This window comes from Aethalodelphis obliquidens, unplaced genomic scaffold (assembly GCF_003676395.1).
Source record: "Aethalodelphis obliquidens isolate GAN/ISIS:26980383/991018 unplaced genomic scaffold, ASM367639v1 scaffold4, whole genome shotgun sequence".
Taxonomy (NCBI): Eukaryota; Metazoa; Chordata; class Mammalia; order Artiodactyla; family Delphinidae; genus Aethalodelphis; species Aethalodelphis obliquidens.
Window position 1 is genome coordinate 76,486,506 of NW_020837948.1, and position 16,002 is coordinate 76,502,507.

Consider the following 16,002-nt stretch of genomic DNA (forward strand, 5'->3'; position numbering starts at 1 on the left):
CAATACCTTGATTTCTGATTTGGGCTCTAGAACTGCGAGAGAATAAATTGCTGTTGTTTTAAGCCACCAAGTTGTGGTGATTTCTTAGAGAAAAAAGTACAGGAAGTGAATACAACTGGTCAAAATTATATTTCAGTGTTGCTTTAACCGGCATTTCCCTCACCAGACACATGGTTATTTAAATTTTTATTTATTTAATGAATAATAAGGTTGGATGAAGCTAGGACAGAAAGCAGAAAGGTAAAAAAACCAGTTTGGGGGCTTCCCTGGTGGCGCAGTGGTTGACAGTCCGCCTACCCATGCAGGGGACACGGGTTTGTGCCCCGGTCCAGGAGGATCCCACATGCCGCGGAGCGGCTGGGCCCGTGAGCCATGGCCGCTGATTCTGCGTGTCCGGAGCCTGTGCTCCGCAACGGGAGAGGCCACAACAGTGAGAGGCCCGCGTAACGCAAAAAAAAAAAAAAAAAAAAAAAAAAACAGAACAGTTTGGAGGCTGCTGCAATATTTTACAAGAGAAAAATACCCTGGCTTGAGATAAGATAGTGGAGTGAGAATGAAGAGCACAGATTGGAGAGGTAGTTAAAGTTTTAAAAAGACAAGACTTAGCGATTGTATAAGATTGTGGAGAGGGAGGAGATGAGGATAATGGACAACCAGGTAGGTGACTGAGATAGAAAATGCTGGAGGGGAAGAAGCAGGTTTGGAGGAAAAGTAAAGAATTCAGTTAGGAAGACTTAAGGTGCCTGTGAGACATGCGGGTGAAAATGTCTCCTGGGCTGTTGGCTACACAGGCCTAGAGCTTAGGACAGAGATCGTGGCTAGAGCCATGCATTTATAAACCATCAGCATTTTGAAGCTATTGACATGTGTGAGTCTTTTCTATATAGAGTATTCAGGGTACAAAACAAACAAGACCTGGGACCAAACCCTGAGGAACAGCGTAAGTGGGTGGTCAGAGAAAGAGTCTTTCAAATGTGATTGAGAAGAAGCTGAGAGAGTAACAGGGAAGAATCAGAGGATGTTTTTTAAGGACAGAATGATCAATGTCATTGAGCTGACAGATTCCAGATTTTAGTACCTCCCAAATCTGCCTCAGCTTTCAGACTGAGGCCAAGCTCTTCCTGGACAGCCCACAGCAAACGATGGAGCTTAACAAGAACATTGAGTAAGTAAGGACACTTCTGTCCAGCCCAGGGCTCCTTTAAGGAGCAATTTTTGCCCCAGGACTTCTTGTTGGATTGACCAAGAATTTTTCAGATTTGCATCACCATCTGAAGGCCTTCTATGCTCAAATCCTGCTTCCTCCCCTTTCATATTTCACAGGTGCTATTCCCAAAGAAACCTCTTGCACTGTTCACTCTATCCACTTCTGACACAGAGATCTTGAAGGAGAAGTTTCCATGGAATTAGAGGAAGTTGAGGAATAAATGCCCAGTAAAGTTTGATACTCACTGGTGAAGAGGAAGAGCGAGGGAAGAAACGAGTGGGACTCGGGTCATTGGGGACTTCACTTTAATAATAGACAGGCATGGGGACTTCCCTGGTGGTCCAGTGGTTAGAACTCTGAGCTTCCACTGCAGGGGGCCCAGGTTTGATCCCTGGTTGGGGAACTAAGAGCCTGCATGCTGTGTGGTGTGACCAAAAAAAAAAAAAAAAAGAAGAAAGAAAAAAGAATTGACAGTCATGAAATATTTCGATCTGGTAACTTGAGTGAGTGGAAGGGGTGATATTCCAAGATCCCTGAGAAAAATGAAAGGATGGAATCCTGAGCTTAATAGCCAGAGGAATTCAGCTGAGACAAAAGGAGAAATCACTCTCACACTGTGAGAGGAGGGAAGGAAGAAAGGACTGCATGTAAGTTTGCAGATATAGTAGCAAGTGAGACCATGTGCTGAGAGGGAAGGAAGAGGTGATAGAGTGTGTTCAAGGACAGTAGAGATGGTTTGATGTTAACTGTAGTGAAGGATCGTTAATGGTGAAACACTGGAAGCATTCCAGTTTAAGCCAGGATAAGATAGAGATATTCACTATTACCACTTGTATCAGTAAGGTTCCCAGCCAGACAGATGACACAATCAAGTCGGGGTACCGAGAGGAGAGGGGATATTGATGAAGTTTTGGCAGCATATAAGGGAAATTGGAAGATCTAGTGCAACACCCCAAGATGAGTAACCCAGGACACTGTTACCACTCCCAGGACCGAAGTAGGAAAAAGAGGAAAGTTACTGGAACTCAGTAACTTAGAAACTTAGAAAGCTGAGTGGAGAGGCTGGCTTTTAGGAACAGGGACTTTTGATAGGATGAGAGACATCTCCATTCATAGGGACCCACAAGTGGGGAGCTGGGAGAATAAATACTTAGACTTCACAATCCCTAATCCTTCCCTTTTCTTTGTTGGCCAAACCGAACCAAAAGCCAGAGAGCAAAGGAACAGAGTAGGGTGGGGAAGAATGAATTTGGAGGATTATAATATGTCTTACCACATGTAAAAATGTACCATAAAGCTACCAAAAAAGAAAAACAGTGCATTTTTGGCTCAGAAATAGGTTATAGAAAAAGCTGGTGAGTCTAAAAATAGGACCACGTTAATATATGGCATTCATTATATGGTAAAGGTGTATTCAAACTAGTGGCACAAAAGATGAATTATTCATCAAATAATATTTTTGAACAGTTGGCTAGTGATTTAGAAAAGATAAGTTAAACCCCTACTTTTAGATACCTGTAAACTTTAAGATAAATCAACGATTTAAATGTAAAAGAACTTGAAGGGAATCTAAGTGTATATATTTATATTTTGTTGTTTGGAAATTATCACAGGAACTGGAAACTACATTATAATTTAAAACATCTTTAGGGCAAAGAATACCATAAACGAGCTAAAAGATTCATTAAAAAATTAGGAAAAATCCGGGGCTTCCCCGGTGGCGCAGTGGTTGAGAGCCCGCCTGCCGTTGCAGGGAACACGGGTTCGTGCCCCGGTCCGGGAAGAACCCACATGCCGCGGAGCGGCTGGCCCCGTGAGCCATGGCCGCTGAGCCTGCGCGTCCGGAGCCTGTGCTCCGCAACGGGAGGGGCCACAGCAGTGAGAGGCCCGCGTACGACCAAAAAAAAAAAATTTAGGAAAAATTCATAACACATGTCAAAAAATTAATAGCCATAATGTACAAATGAATACATCTATAAAAAATTAACAACTCAATAGGAAAAAAATCTGTGATAGGTTTTAACAGGCCAATGATATATGAAGAAACACATTGGTAAATAAATATAAAAATACTTCTGGGGCTTCCCTGGTGGCGCAGTGGTTGAGAGTCCGTCTGCCAATGCAGGGGACACGGGTTCGTGCCCCGGTCTGGGAAGATCCCACATGCCACGGAGCGGCTGGGCCCGTGAGCCATGGCCGCTGAGCCTGCGCATCCGGAGCCTGTGCTCCGCAACGGGAGAGGCCTGCGTACCGCAAAAAAAAAACCCCCAAAAAACCAAAAAAACACAACAAACTTCTGGCTTTATTAATAATCAAAGACATGAACTAAAAGCAACTGTGAAAGGGACTTCCCTGGCGGTCCAGTGGTTAAGACTCCGCGCTTCCACTGCAGGTAGCGCAAGCTCTATCCCTGGTTGGGGAACTAGGATCCCTCCTGCTGTGTGGCCAAAAAATTAAAAAAAAAAAAAATTCTACCAAAAAATACCAAACACAACTGTGAAATATAATTTCCACATCTATAAAGTTGTGAAAGATTGAAATGACCCATTATTGTAGGAAGTGAAGGAAAACAGACCCTCTAATTTACTGTGGGTATATAAATCAATACAACTTTTCTACAAGGCGATTTGACACACTGTATCAAAATATAAAATGTATACAGCTTTTGACCCACCAATCTCAATTCTAGAATTTATTGTAAGGAATAATTGCACAAATGCAAAATGTTGTATCTGTTAGGATGTCCATTTCTTGTTTTCTTTATTTTAGCCCCCTCCCAATCCATTAATATGGGACTAGACAGAAAAATTAAGATACAATCCTATGGTGGAATACTCTGTGGCCATTAAAATTAATATATGTTTCTATATTAATTCATGTGAAAATATATGCACACGATCTCTCAGTGAAAAAGATAGCATGTATAGAATAATCCTATTGATTTAAAATTGATTACTAAGCATAGTAATCTGGAATCACAGTATCTGGAAAGATAGTCACAAAATTGTTAGCAGCAGTTATCATTTTTTGGGTATTTTGGGTACTTTTATTCTTATTTGGCTTTTTCTGTGCTGTATGAATTTTTAATTAAATTAATTTTATTTTATTTTTGAATTTTTAAAGTGAATATGTGTAATTTTACAAAATATATATATTTTGCAGATACTTGTAAGTATAGTAATTACTTAAAGTACAGCTTTTTTGAAACATATTATAAAGGAAGAAATGAAATAGTTTATGTGAAGGTTAGAAGCAATTGTTATATAGAGAATTACAGGATTTCAGCAAATCCTTGACAGTGCAGGTAAAACTGGAACTCATACATTTATGTCCCCGACATTAGTGATGATCTCCAATAGAGCTCAGTGGCTCTATAGTCTGTCTTCTAAATGCTGTCCTTTGAATATCAAGAGCCAATCTCATGAACTCAGATTATAGAGTTTTACCGTCACGCATAGTGTAAGGAGCATGCAGAACGTGATGGATAGGAAAGACCTTTCAGACAGGAAGAGGAAAGAGAAAGTTTTACGTGATAAGAGAAAATGAGACAGATTAGCAGGGCTGCAACCTGAGAGAAGATAAGCATAATTGAATCCTGGAATAGGAATTTGATGAGCCATCATTCTTGGCCTTGGGCAAAGGAGGGTGTAGCAAGACGATAGTAAACCCAGATAGCTTGAGGGAGAATTTGAGAACATCCAGGCTTGTAATCAGCCTCATGGCTTTATCTATCATAGCTCTGGAATGATAAATTAACAAGGGCCCTGGGAGGATTCTAGAGCAATGGGCCTGAGATACAGTATTATTCAAAGCCTATGACCTTCATATGCTACTTTTTTTTGTTGTTTGTTTGCACCATGTGGCATACAGGATCTTAGTTCCCCAACCAGGGATGGAACCCGCAAATGGAGTCTTAACCACTGGACCACCAGGGAAGACCTATATGCTACTAAATGGTAGAGAGCAGAGATGCTGCAAGGACTGTAAACATTCTACACCCAAATTCGAATGTGGGCATGTGTTGGGGGGAGTTTACCACACCCACAAGCAAACAATCCTTGGACCACAGCTGCGTGTCCTACAATTCAGCTCCATTCTGACACTATCTACCTGGAGACAGTGTCAGATTCCACAGGTTAAGGGTTCATTTCTACAAGACTGTCCCTCACACCAACTCTCTGCCCAGCTTAAGATGCCAGTCGCAAGTCCAGACTGTCATCTGTACTTCTGACTATAAATCAGAGGTTCCCATGCCCCCCCAACTTGTGTTCAATTAATTTGCTAGAGCAGCACATGAAACTCGGAGAAGCACTTTACTTACTAGATTACTGGTTTATTATAAAATGATGCAATTTAAGAATAACCAGATGGAGGAAATGCATGGGGAAAGTTATGGGGAAATGGCTCGGAGAGTCCATACCCTCTGAGCCCACTAGGCTTCTCAAATCACCTGTTCACCAACTCAGAAGGTTTTTAAACCCTGTCCTTTGGGGCTTTAGTGGATGCTTCATTACACAGGCATGATTGATTCAATCATTAGTCATTGGTGATTGATTCAACTTCCAGCCTCTAGGGAAAGGCGGGGGTGGGGTGGGGGTGGGGGACTGAGAATTCCAACCCTCTACTCACAAAGTTGGTTCCCTGGCAACCAGCCCCACCCTTCAGTGCTTTCCCAAAGTCACCTCATTAACATAACAAGACACACCTGTATCTGCTCTCGTCAGAGGAAATGCCAAGGGTTTTAGGAGCTCTATGCCAGAAACAGGACAAAGAACAAATACGTATTTCTTATGATAAATCACAATATCACAGACTGAAAGATCAAAGTGGCTTGGGCTGGGAAAAGAAAGCTGTAGTTGGTGAAGAACTTACACCTGGAGGATTGTCCCGGCGATGGGCACAGTAGCCATCATTAGTAGTTACCATGCAGGACCAGACAGTCCTCAGCAGATGCCAGGGCTGACGACTGAGGACACACTACACTGGACGTAGGAGAAGACCCAGAGCAGCCCGTCCAATGGAACTATAATGCAAGCTACACATACAATTTACAGTTTTCGAGCAGCCACACTAAAAAAGTTAAAAATAGGTGAAATTAATTTGAATAGTTAACATTTATTTAACCCAATATAAGCCAAAATATTTTCATTTTAACTTGAAATCAATATAAAATATTAAAGAGATAGTTTATGTATATACTTTTGGGTACTACACCTTGGAAAGCCAGTATGTATTTTACATTTACTGCACAGCTCCATGTGGCCCATCCACATTTCCAGTGATCGGCAGCCACCCATGGCTAGTGACTATTGTGTTGGATGGCACAGATCAAGAGAATAGGAGGTAGACTAAAGGCCCTTCTTCCCGCCATCATTAATACATAGAAGCTTCCTTCTCTACTCAGCAACAATCTTGGCAAGGAAGAGCGGGGAGAGGAGACTCCTCTGGCTGTAAGAAATGTCTTTGATAGGAAGTTAAAATTATGGATTGATTAAGAGACTTTTAACTGGAGGTAACCGTTAATTTTTTTTTTTTTTTATAAACAAGAGAATTTTATTTCTCACAGTTCTAGAGGATGAGAAGTCCAAGATTAAGGCCCTGTCTGGTGTGAGCCCACTGCCTGGTTCATAAATGGCCAACTCTTTGTTGTGTCCTCACATGGTGAAAGGAGCAGGGAGCTCTCTGGGGTCTCTTTTTTATTTATTTTTTTAATTGGGGTATAGCTGTTTTACAATGTTGTGTTAGTTTCTACTGTACAGTGAAGTATACAGCAGGCTCTTATTAGTTATCTATTTTATACATATGAGTATATATATGTCAATCCCAATCTCCCAATTCATCCCAACACCCCCTCCCCCCACCCCCTGTTTCCCCCCTTGGTGTCCATACATTTGTTCTCTCCATCTGTGTCTCTATTTCTGCCCTGCAAACCAGTTCATCTGTACCATTTTTCTAGATTCCACATATATACGTTAATATATGATTTGTTTTTCTCTTTCTGACTTACTTCACTCTGTATGACCCTCTCGAGGTCCATCCACGTCTCTACAAATGACCCAATTCCGTTCCTTTTTATGGCCGAGTAATATTCCATTGTCCTTTGACAGACATGGTAACAGAAACCTGCATGGATGAAGGCCAGATTGCAGCTGTGGGCCGTGAGTGCCTGCAGGCTTTGGAGTTTCTGCATTCGAACCAAGTTATTCACAGAGACATCAAGAGCAACAACATCCTGTTGGGAATGGATGGCTCTGTCAAGCTAACTGATTTTGGATTCTGTGCCCAGATCACCCCAGAGCAGAGCAAACGGAGCACCATGGTGGGAACACCGTACTGGATGGCACCAGAGGTTGTGACACGGAAGGCCTATGGGCCTAAGGTTGACATTGGTCCCTAGGCATCATGGCCATCGAAGTGGTTGAAGGGGAGCCCCCATACCTCAGTGAAAGTCCTCTGAGAGCCTTGCACCTCATCGCCACCAATGGGACCCCAGAGCTTCAGAACCCAGAGAAGCTGTCAGCTATCTTCCGAGACTTTCTGAACCGCTGTCTGGAAATGGATGTGGAGAAGAGAGGTTCAGCTAAAGAGATGCTGCAGCATCAGTTCCTGAAGATTGCCAAGCCCCTCTCCAGCCTCACTCCACTGATTGCTGCAGTAAAGGAGGCAACCAAGAACAATCACTAAAACCACATTCACCCCAGACTCTTTGTGCCAAGGCTTCTGTGAAATAAATGCTCATTTTGAAAAAAAAAAGATGTGGTATATGTACCACATCTTCTTTATCCATTCTTCTGTTGATGGACATTTAGGTTGCTTCCATTACCTGGCTGTTGTAAATAGTGCCGCGGTGAACATTGGAGTGCATGTGCCTTTTTGAATTATGGTTTTCTACCTTTATCTAGAGACTAAGTTTTTCTTCAATTATCAGTGGCAGTGGGGACTCAAAGACAAGATGAGATTATTTGAAATAAAGAAATGTATAATCTGCTGTACATCTAAGTAGTATTGGGTACATTTCAACCCATATTACAAAAGTTTGGAGAATTGTTTTTACTGTCTGGGAACCTAGACCTTATTAAGCATATTGAAAAAGTAAGTCACTGTTCATCTCACTGGATTTAGGCATGGTTCTACAGCAAGTAAGGAAGTATTGCTTGAACCCTCCAGATGCTTGTAACCTAAAGCCAAGACTACATAACACTGGTCATTACAAGCAAGTCATGATCTTTGGGAATGGGGTTCCTTGCGGGACAGAAGTTTCATAACTAATATGATTTCAAACAGCACTAATGCAGTGCTTTAGAAAAGCTCTTCTCTAAGCCTTTTTTTACTACGGTGTTGTACCCACCAGGCTGGCTCTCTCTTCTCTGCCTTTACTTTCCATGTTCCCTGTCTCAAATACCTCTACCCTCCGCTCTGATACCTGATTCTATCCACACTTCATAAACCAATGTATGTTCTCTCCTTGCTATGAATCATGCTGGGACTTGTTCAATTTAAATAAAATTTATTGTGTGGTTCACATTAAGTGGCTTAGCTCTTAATTATATACTCTTGTATTATTTTCTAGTTGTTTTCTTTGTGAATTTCTCATCTCACCATTAAATTCTTGATCTACTATGGGAAGAAACTTACCTTTCTTTTATATATCTGATGCATTCAAAAAGTGCTGGGCTTGAGATTAATCCTCAAAATATACTTGTTGCTTGAATTGAATCAACTAAATAGTCTATGATGATTCAATTTGAAAATTAAAGTAGCCAAATATAGTCATACCCTCTTAGCATAGAGATGCATTTACAGAATGGGGAGTGCTAACTGCAAACAGATAATTATATGGAATTAATATTCTGGGCATTGCAGAGACAATTTTGATTCTATCTTCTTTGAATATCCCGAGTTGAGAAAAGCTCCTGACTTATATTCTTCCAGCCATTGTTCATAAAACTGTTGATCATTTCTTCTTAGCTGCAGTGAGAAAAAAAATGATCACTATCTGTAAATGATTCTGCTCTTTGTCATTTATTTCTTCCACTAGTTCCTAAAATGTGCCCTTCCTCCTCAAGTATTTTAATATCCAAATGAGTACAGCTCTGGTAGGTATATTTCTCCTGATGAGTCAATGGGATCACTTCCAGTACTACAATGTGCACATCTTTTATCAATGACAATGGGCTGAAACTATTCACCAGAATATGAAATAAAGGCTCACTCCCAATTTTTGGCTTCACTTTTCTTTTGGCCACACCACAGAACTTGCAAGATCTTAATTCCCCAACCAGGGATTGAACCCGGGCCAAGGCAGTGAAAGCACCAAGTCCTAACCACTGGACCGCCAGGGAATTCCTGTCTTCACTTTTACCATGCTCAAGAAAAGAGTTTGTCATGCCCACGCAAATGGAGGCAAAGTAAGTAGGGCATATGATGGTGTATTACAACTGACTCATCAGGAGAAATATGCCTACCAAAGCAATATTCCATGTGTTTTACACACACACACACACACACACACACACACACACACACACACACATGTTTTAATATGAAATACTTCAGAGACAACAGTGCTATAATACATCAGTGCTACTCAAAGCAGTGCTCAAGGAAGTATGCGTCTAATACTCTGGGGAGTCGTTTAAGTCCTTCTGGCACATTGTAAGATAATAAAGATATCTAAATAAGTTTATAGCCTCAGTTCTGATTTTGGATGACTTCACAAAACCTTGAGTTTATCATTTGTTTTTAATCATAGCCCTTTAACATTTGTCAGGCACATGGCTTTTTCTTGTTTCATCTTGAGAATTTTGATGTTGATATTCTGTCATTTAAAATCATCTTTATGCTGTTTATTTTTGTGTGTGTGCTGAAATAATAATTCTTTGACTAGAAAGGCTTGTACACTTTAGATGGGGAATTCAGTTCAAAGGGAACTGTGCTTGGTCAAAGAAATAGATACTTTAGTGATTGTGATATCTATAGATCCACAGAGTTAGAACTTCTCAGAGGCTTCAAGGAATTATTTCAAAGCTGAGTAATTCTTTTAAATGTGTTTAGTTTTTTTTAAAAAGGAATTTTGTCTTTTTAAAAAAATTTATTTATTTATTTATTTATTTATGGTTATGTTGGGTCTTCGTTTCTGTGCAAGGGCTTTCTCTAGTTGCGGCAAGTGGGGGCCACTCCTCATTGCGGTGCGCGGGCCTCTCACTACCGCGGCCTCTGTTGTTGCGGAGCACAGGCTCCAGACGCGCAGGCTCAGTAATTGTGGCTCACGGGGCTAGCTGCTCCGCGGCATGTGGGATCTTCCCAGACCAGGGCTCGAACCCGTGTCCCCTGCATTGGCAGGCAGATTTTCAACCACTTCGCCACCAGGGAAGCCCTTAAATGTGTTTTTTAAAATATGTATTTCTTTATTTTGACTGCATTGGGTCTTAGTTGTGGCATTCAGACTTCTTAGTTGCGGCATGCATGCAGGATCTAGTTCCCTGACCAGGGATCAAACCCGGGCCCCCTGCATTGGGAGCGTGGAGTCTTACTCACTGGGCCACTAGAGAAGTCCCTAAAAGCTGAATAATTTCCTTATGTGGGTTCAACAATGGGGAATAATATGGGCTAGTAGATTAGGCAGGTAGATGGCAATGTTTTGGAGTGAAGAACTATATACAAAAAAATAGGGCTTCCCTGGTGGCATGTGAGCCATGGCCACTGAGCCTGCACGTCCGGAGCCTGTGCTCCGCAACGGGAGAGGCCACAACAGTGAGAGGCCCGCGTGCCGCAAAAAAAAAAAAAATTAAAAAACTAAAATAATAAATATATATATAAAATGGAGTATGTTAAAACTATTAACATAATAGTTAATTATGTTATGTTATGCAGCTATTCATTTCACAAATATCTCTTGAGGGTTTCCTATGTGCCAGCAGTTTCTTAAATGGTAGGTAAGCTGTGACGAACAAGACAGACGTTGTTCCTAGGGAATTACCTGGTGGTCCAGTGGTTAGGACTCTACTGCAGGGGGCAGGGGTTGGATCCCTGGTCAGGGAACTAAGATCCCCACATGCTACATGGCAAGGCCAAAAAAAGACAGACATTGTTCCTAAACTTGGGAGTTGAGAATTTAGCAGATACTTGATAATTGAATGAAGAAATAAAGTTCTTACTCCTATCTTAGGTGACCGGCGGTTTGCTGGTACATGCAATGTTCCTTAGAGTGTGGCAAATAAAACATCAATTTAGTTTCCTTTTTCAAATTCCATGTAAATGGAAATGAAGGTTTGAGTCAGGTACATTACATCCTATAATATTATATCCCATAATATTTAGCTTCACAACAAAGGAAGCATAAAATCTCAAGTCCTTGGCTAGTTTAGGGGTTTAAAGTGCAGACTGATGGCTTGAAGGTTTGTTTAGATTCCTTTTCAGTCTAAATAATGTTTCATAAGAGACGCTTCTTTTTTTAAGCTGTCAAAATTAGGCTTGGGGAAAGTGCATACTCCTTTTCATATCTCATCCTTCACACATTTCTAGAAACTTAGATAAACTTTTAAGTATTGAGAAAACATGAGATTTTTTTTTTAAGTCTTGATTCTTTGATACCCTCGGACAACTAAGATATTGACTAGGATCAAATATGAGGTTGAGGGAGCATGTTATGTCCATACAGCAAATAGATAACAAGTATCTCTTAAGAGTGTTGCTAGTTTTATAATCTTCTTTATAGTCCAGATAAACTGTGGATATGACCTTCATTTGAATCTGAAGCATGTTGCAAGTCAGCACAGAGAACAAATGTAAACGTTTAGAATTTTTTTAAAGAAAAATTGCCACGTTTGCAAAAGTTATTGCTTTGAAGTTTTTTGTTTTTAGATAATGCTCTATGTAGAATCAAATCTTTTTTTAAAAAAATTATTTATTTATTTTTGACTTCATTGGGTCTTCCTTGCTGCACTCGGGCATTCTTTAGTTGCATCAAGTGGGGGCTACTTTTTGTCGCGGTGAGCAGGCTTCTAACTGCGGTGGCTTCTCTTGCTGTGGAGCACGGGCTCTAGGCACGTGGGCTTCAGTAGTTGTGGCACGTGGCTCAGTAGTTGTGGCTCACAGGGTCTAGAGCACAGGCTCAGTAGTTGTTTCGCACGGGCTTAGTTGCTCCACGGCATGTGGGATCTTCCTGGACTGGGGCTCGAACACGTGTCCCCTGCATTGGCAGGTGGATTCTTAACCACTGCGCCACCAGAGAAGCCCCTAGAATCAAATCTTGAAAAAAATAAAGAAGGCAAATGGAAAGAACATCAGTAAGGGTATAAGGGTATAATAAAAAATAAATGAACATCAACTGTTTGTCCTTACCAAAGGCAACTAGATCTGAGTCTAATAAGCAATGTTCTCCAGCCAATGAAAATGAAATGGCATAAATCACGACCTAGGTGTGGAGAGAAAACACAAAAGAGAATGAGACTTTACAAGAAAGATCTCACTCTTTAATATATTTTCCTTGTTTTTACTTTCTCCAAAGAGAACAAGCAAGGAGTTTCTTCAGCATCTTAGAGTATGGCTGGCATGGGAAGCAGCAATCCTCATGTAGGCAGAACACAAGGAGGCTGTGGGGTTTCCTCAAATAACCTAAAACAGAAGCCAACAGTGGTCATGTCCCTCCTCTCCCCTCTTTCTCTTCCCTCTTCCTCTATCCCTCTTCCCCAATTCTGTGGACAATAGAATTTTTAAAATTGAAATTTGATGGTATCCTTGACCTGTTTGAATTCCTTAATGGTTTGCGATTGCTCTTCAGATAAAATTTAAAATCCTACAAATTTCTGCATGATCTGGCACTCACCTCTCCAGCTTCATTTTCTACCTTTCTCTGCCTTCCCCACTGAGTTTCAAACTCAATGACCTGCTTGCTGTTTGTCAAATAAACCAACCTCTGTGATCCTTCAGAGTATCACTGTTTCCGTCTGTGTGGGAAAATCTTCATTACCACCTCCAGCCCTCCCCAGGCTACCACTGCCAGCTAGTTCCTCCTCAACCTTCAAGTCTCAGCTTTAGCGGCTCGCCAGCCTAGGTTAGACTACATATTATTATCATTATTATTTTAATTAATTAATTTATTTTTGGCTGCGTGGGGTCTTAGTTGCGGCACGCAGGATCTTTCATTGCGGGGCACAGGCTCTTCATTGTGGTGCACAGGCTTCTCTCTAGTTGTGGTGCACGGGCTCCAGAGCACGTGGGCTCTGTAGTTGTGGTGTGTGGGCTTACTTGCCCCACAGCATGTGGGATCGTAGTTCCAAGACCAGGGATCGAACTGTCGTCCCCTGCATTGCAAGATGGATTCTTAACCAATGGACCACAAGGGAAGTCCCTAGGCTACATATTATTACAGTATCCTATACTTTGCCTTTACACATACTACTTGTATAAGTGAAACTACTCAAACCAATAGTAATTTTAATAGAAACATGATGAATTATTTATTGTCTATCTTTTTTTTTTTTAATGTTTTGGCCGCACAGTACAGCATGTAAGATCTTAGTTCCCCAACCAGGGATTGAACCTGTGCCCCCTGCATTGGAAGCACAGAGTCTTAACCACTGGACCACCAAGGAAATCCCTATTGTCTCTTTCTCACTAGATTTTAAGCTCCATGAGGGCAGGGATTGTGCCTCTCTTGTTTATTACTGAATTCTAAATACCTGCACTGTGTCTGACAGAGTTGGTGCTTAATCAATATCTCTGAAATGAATGAGGCTCTGTTGTAGTTATGAGAGGGCTCAGTGGGAAACCTTGTCACTGACTGTTCACCTTGAACCAGGTGAACATGGTTTTTGCTTCATCTAAAAGTTCAAATCTAAATCACCTAAGAACATGAATAATGTAGATTTTACTGAAAGCTTTCGGGGGAGCTGAAGAAGAGAATGACATCACACACCACACAGCAAAGTTTTACTGAACATTCCTATTAGACTTTTCTATTCTACCCCTCAAAGTTCCTTTTTAGGGTGTTGTCTCCCCCTTTACCTTTCAAGAAACCTGTCCAGCTTTACAGACTCAGCCTTCACCACTCTGATTTCACCAAGCCAACAGAGATCTTTCGCTATTCCTTTTCTAATGTGGAACATTATAGCCTTCATCCTTCTATAAGCTTGTAAGAACTGACATAAATACCACAAACTTGGTGGTTTAAAGAACAGAAATTTAGGGCTTCCCTGGTGGTGCAGTGGTTGAGAGTCCGTCTGCCAATGCAGGGGACACGGGTTCGTGTCCCGGTCCGGGAAGATCCCACAAGCTGCGGAGCGGCTGTGCCCGTGAGCCATGGCCACTGAGCCTGCGCGTCCGGAGCCTGTGCTCCGCAACAGGAGAGGCCACAACAGTGAGAGGCCCGCGTACCGCAAAAAAAAAAAAAAAAAAAAGAACAAAAATGTATTGTCTCACAGTTCTAGAGGCTAGAACTCCAAGATCAAGGTATGGGTAGGACTGGTTCCTTCTCAGGGCTGTGGTGGGGAATCTGTTCCATGGATTTAGCTTCTGGTGGTTTGCGGGCGATCTTTGACATTCCTTGTCTTGTAGAAGCATTACCCTAATCTCAGCTTTCACCTTCACATGGTGTTCTCCCGGTGTGCATCTCCATCCAAATTTCCCTTTTTATGAGGACACAAGTCATATTGAATTAGGGTCCACCCTAAATGGACTCATCTTAACTAATTACATTTGCAGTGACCCTATTTCCAAATAAGGTCACATTCTGAGGTGCTAAGAGTAGAACTTCTACATATTAGTTTTCAGAGGACACAATTCAACTCATAACAAGCTTCCTGCTCCTCATTCCTCTCTATAAGAAAAAACTCTTCTTTGACTCTATCTTCCCTAGAAAAGGGGTTGGAGGGAATTACAGATGAGGGGAATTGTTTATAGTGAATATATTTTATCTGTCCAAAATAATTTCCCTTACAAGTGACTGAAAAACTAAGAAATTAGTCAATCTTTTCTGTGGATTTATCTTCCAAAAATATAGATCAGGTGACATCATTCTCTTGCTCAAAGGCTGAGGGTAGACAATATCTTATCTCTCTTGGTGGCCACTGCATCTCTAGTACCTGGCTCATGGCTAGTTACATATTAGGTACTTATAGATATTTGTTGAATGCAGTTGAAAAACTTTAATGGCTGCTTTTCACTTGCAGAACAAAGACCAGATTCTTCAGCCTAGCCCACAGCAATCTGATTACAACTTATCTTTCTAGCTTATCCTACCATTCCACGCCTTACAACTATATACCTTTAGCCATAAAAACCATTCTACAGGGCTTCTCTGAGTACACTCTTCACTTTCATGCCCATTCTTTAACTCAACCTTTTCCCTTTGCCTGGAATGTGTTTCTACCTTCTAGCTAGCCAGCCTATAAGGCCCAGCTCAGACTGTCTCCACCTCTTTTGATGATAAGCCTTTTTCCTCTGGGTAGAATTGATCTCTTTTTCAGATAGCCTCCTAGTACTTTGTATTCTTTTCACAGTAGAACTCATGGTAGAATTATTTTGAATTGAATTATCTCCCAAGTAGATTAAAATTCTTATAGGACCAAGAATATGTCCTATTCATGTTGTTATCATTCACAAAGTCAGGCACACCTCTTTGTACTATAAGTATCACCCAGCACAATTTTAATTAGTGAGTTTTAAAATTAAATGCAATTGATTTTGGACTTCTTCCCCTAGGTTAGCTTTTTCTTTTTCTTTTTCTTTTTTTCCAGTACAAGGACTCCTTTGTAATCATAATTTTGGGATTTTTCTGAAAAACTGTATAATGA

General features: G+C 41.1%; 1 pseudogene; it reads left to right on the forward strand.

Annotated features, from left to right (window-relative positions):
• Positions 1-864: 864 nt before the first annotated feature.
• LOC113617693 (serine/threonine-protein kinase PAK 1 pseudogene) lies at positions 865-7,891 on the forward strand (annotated as a pseudogene).
• The last annotated feature ends 8,111 nt before the right edge of the window (positions 7,892-16,002 follow it).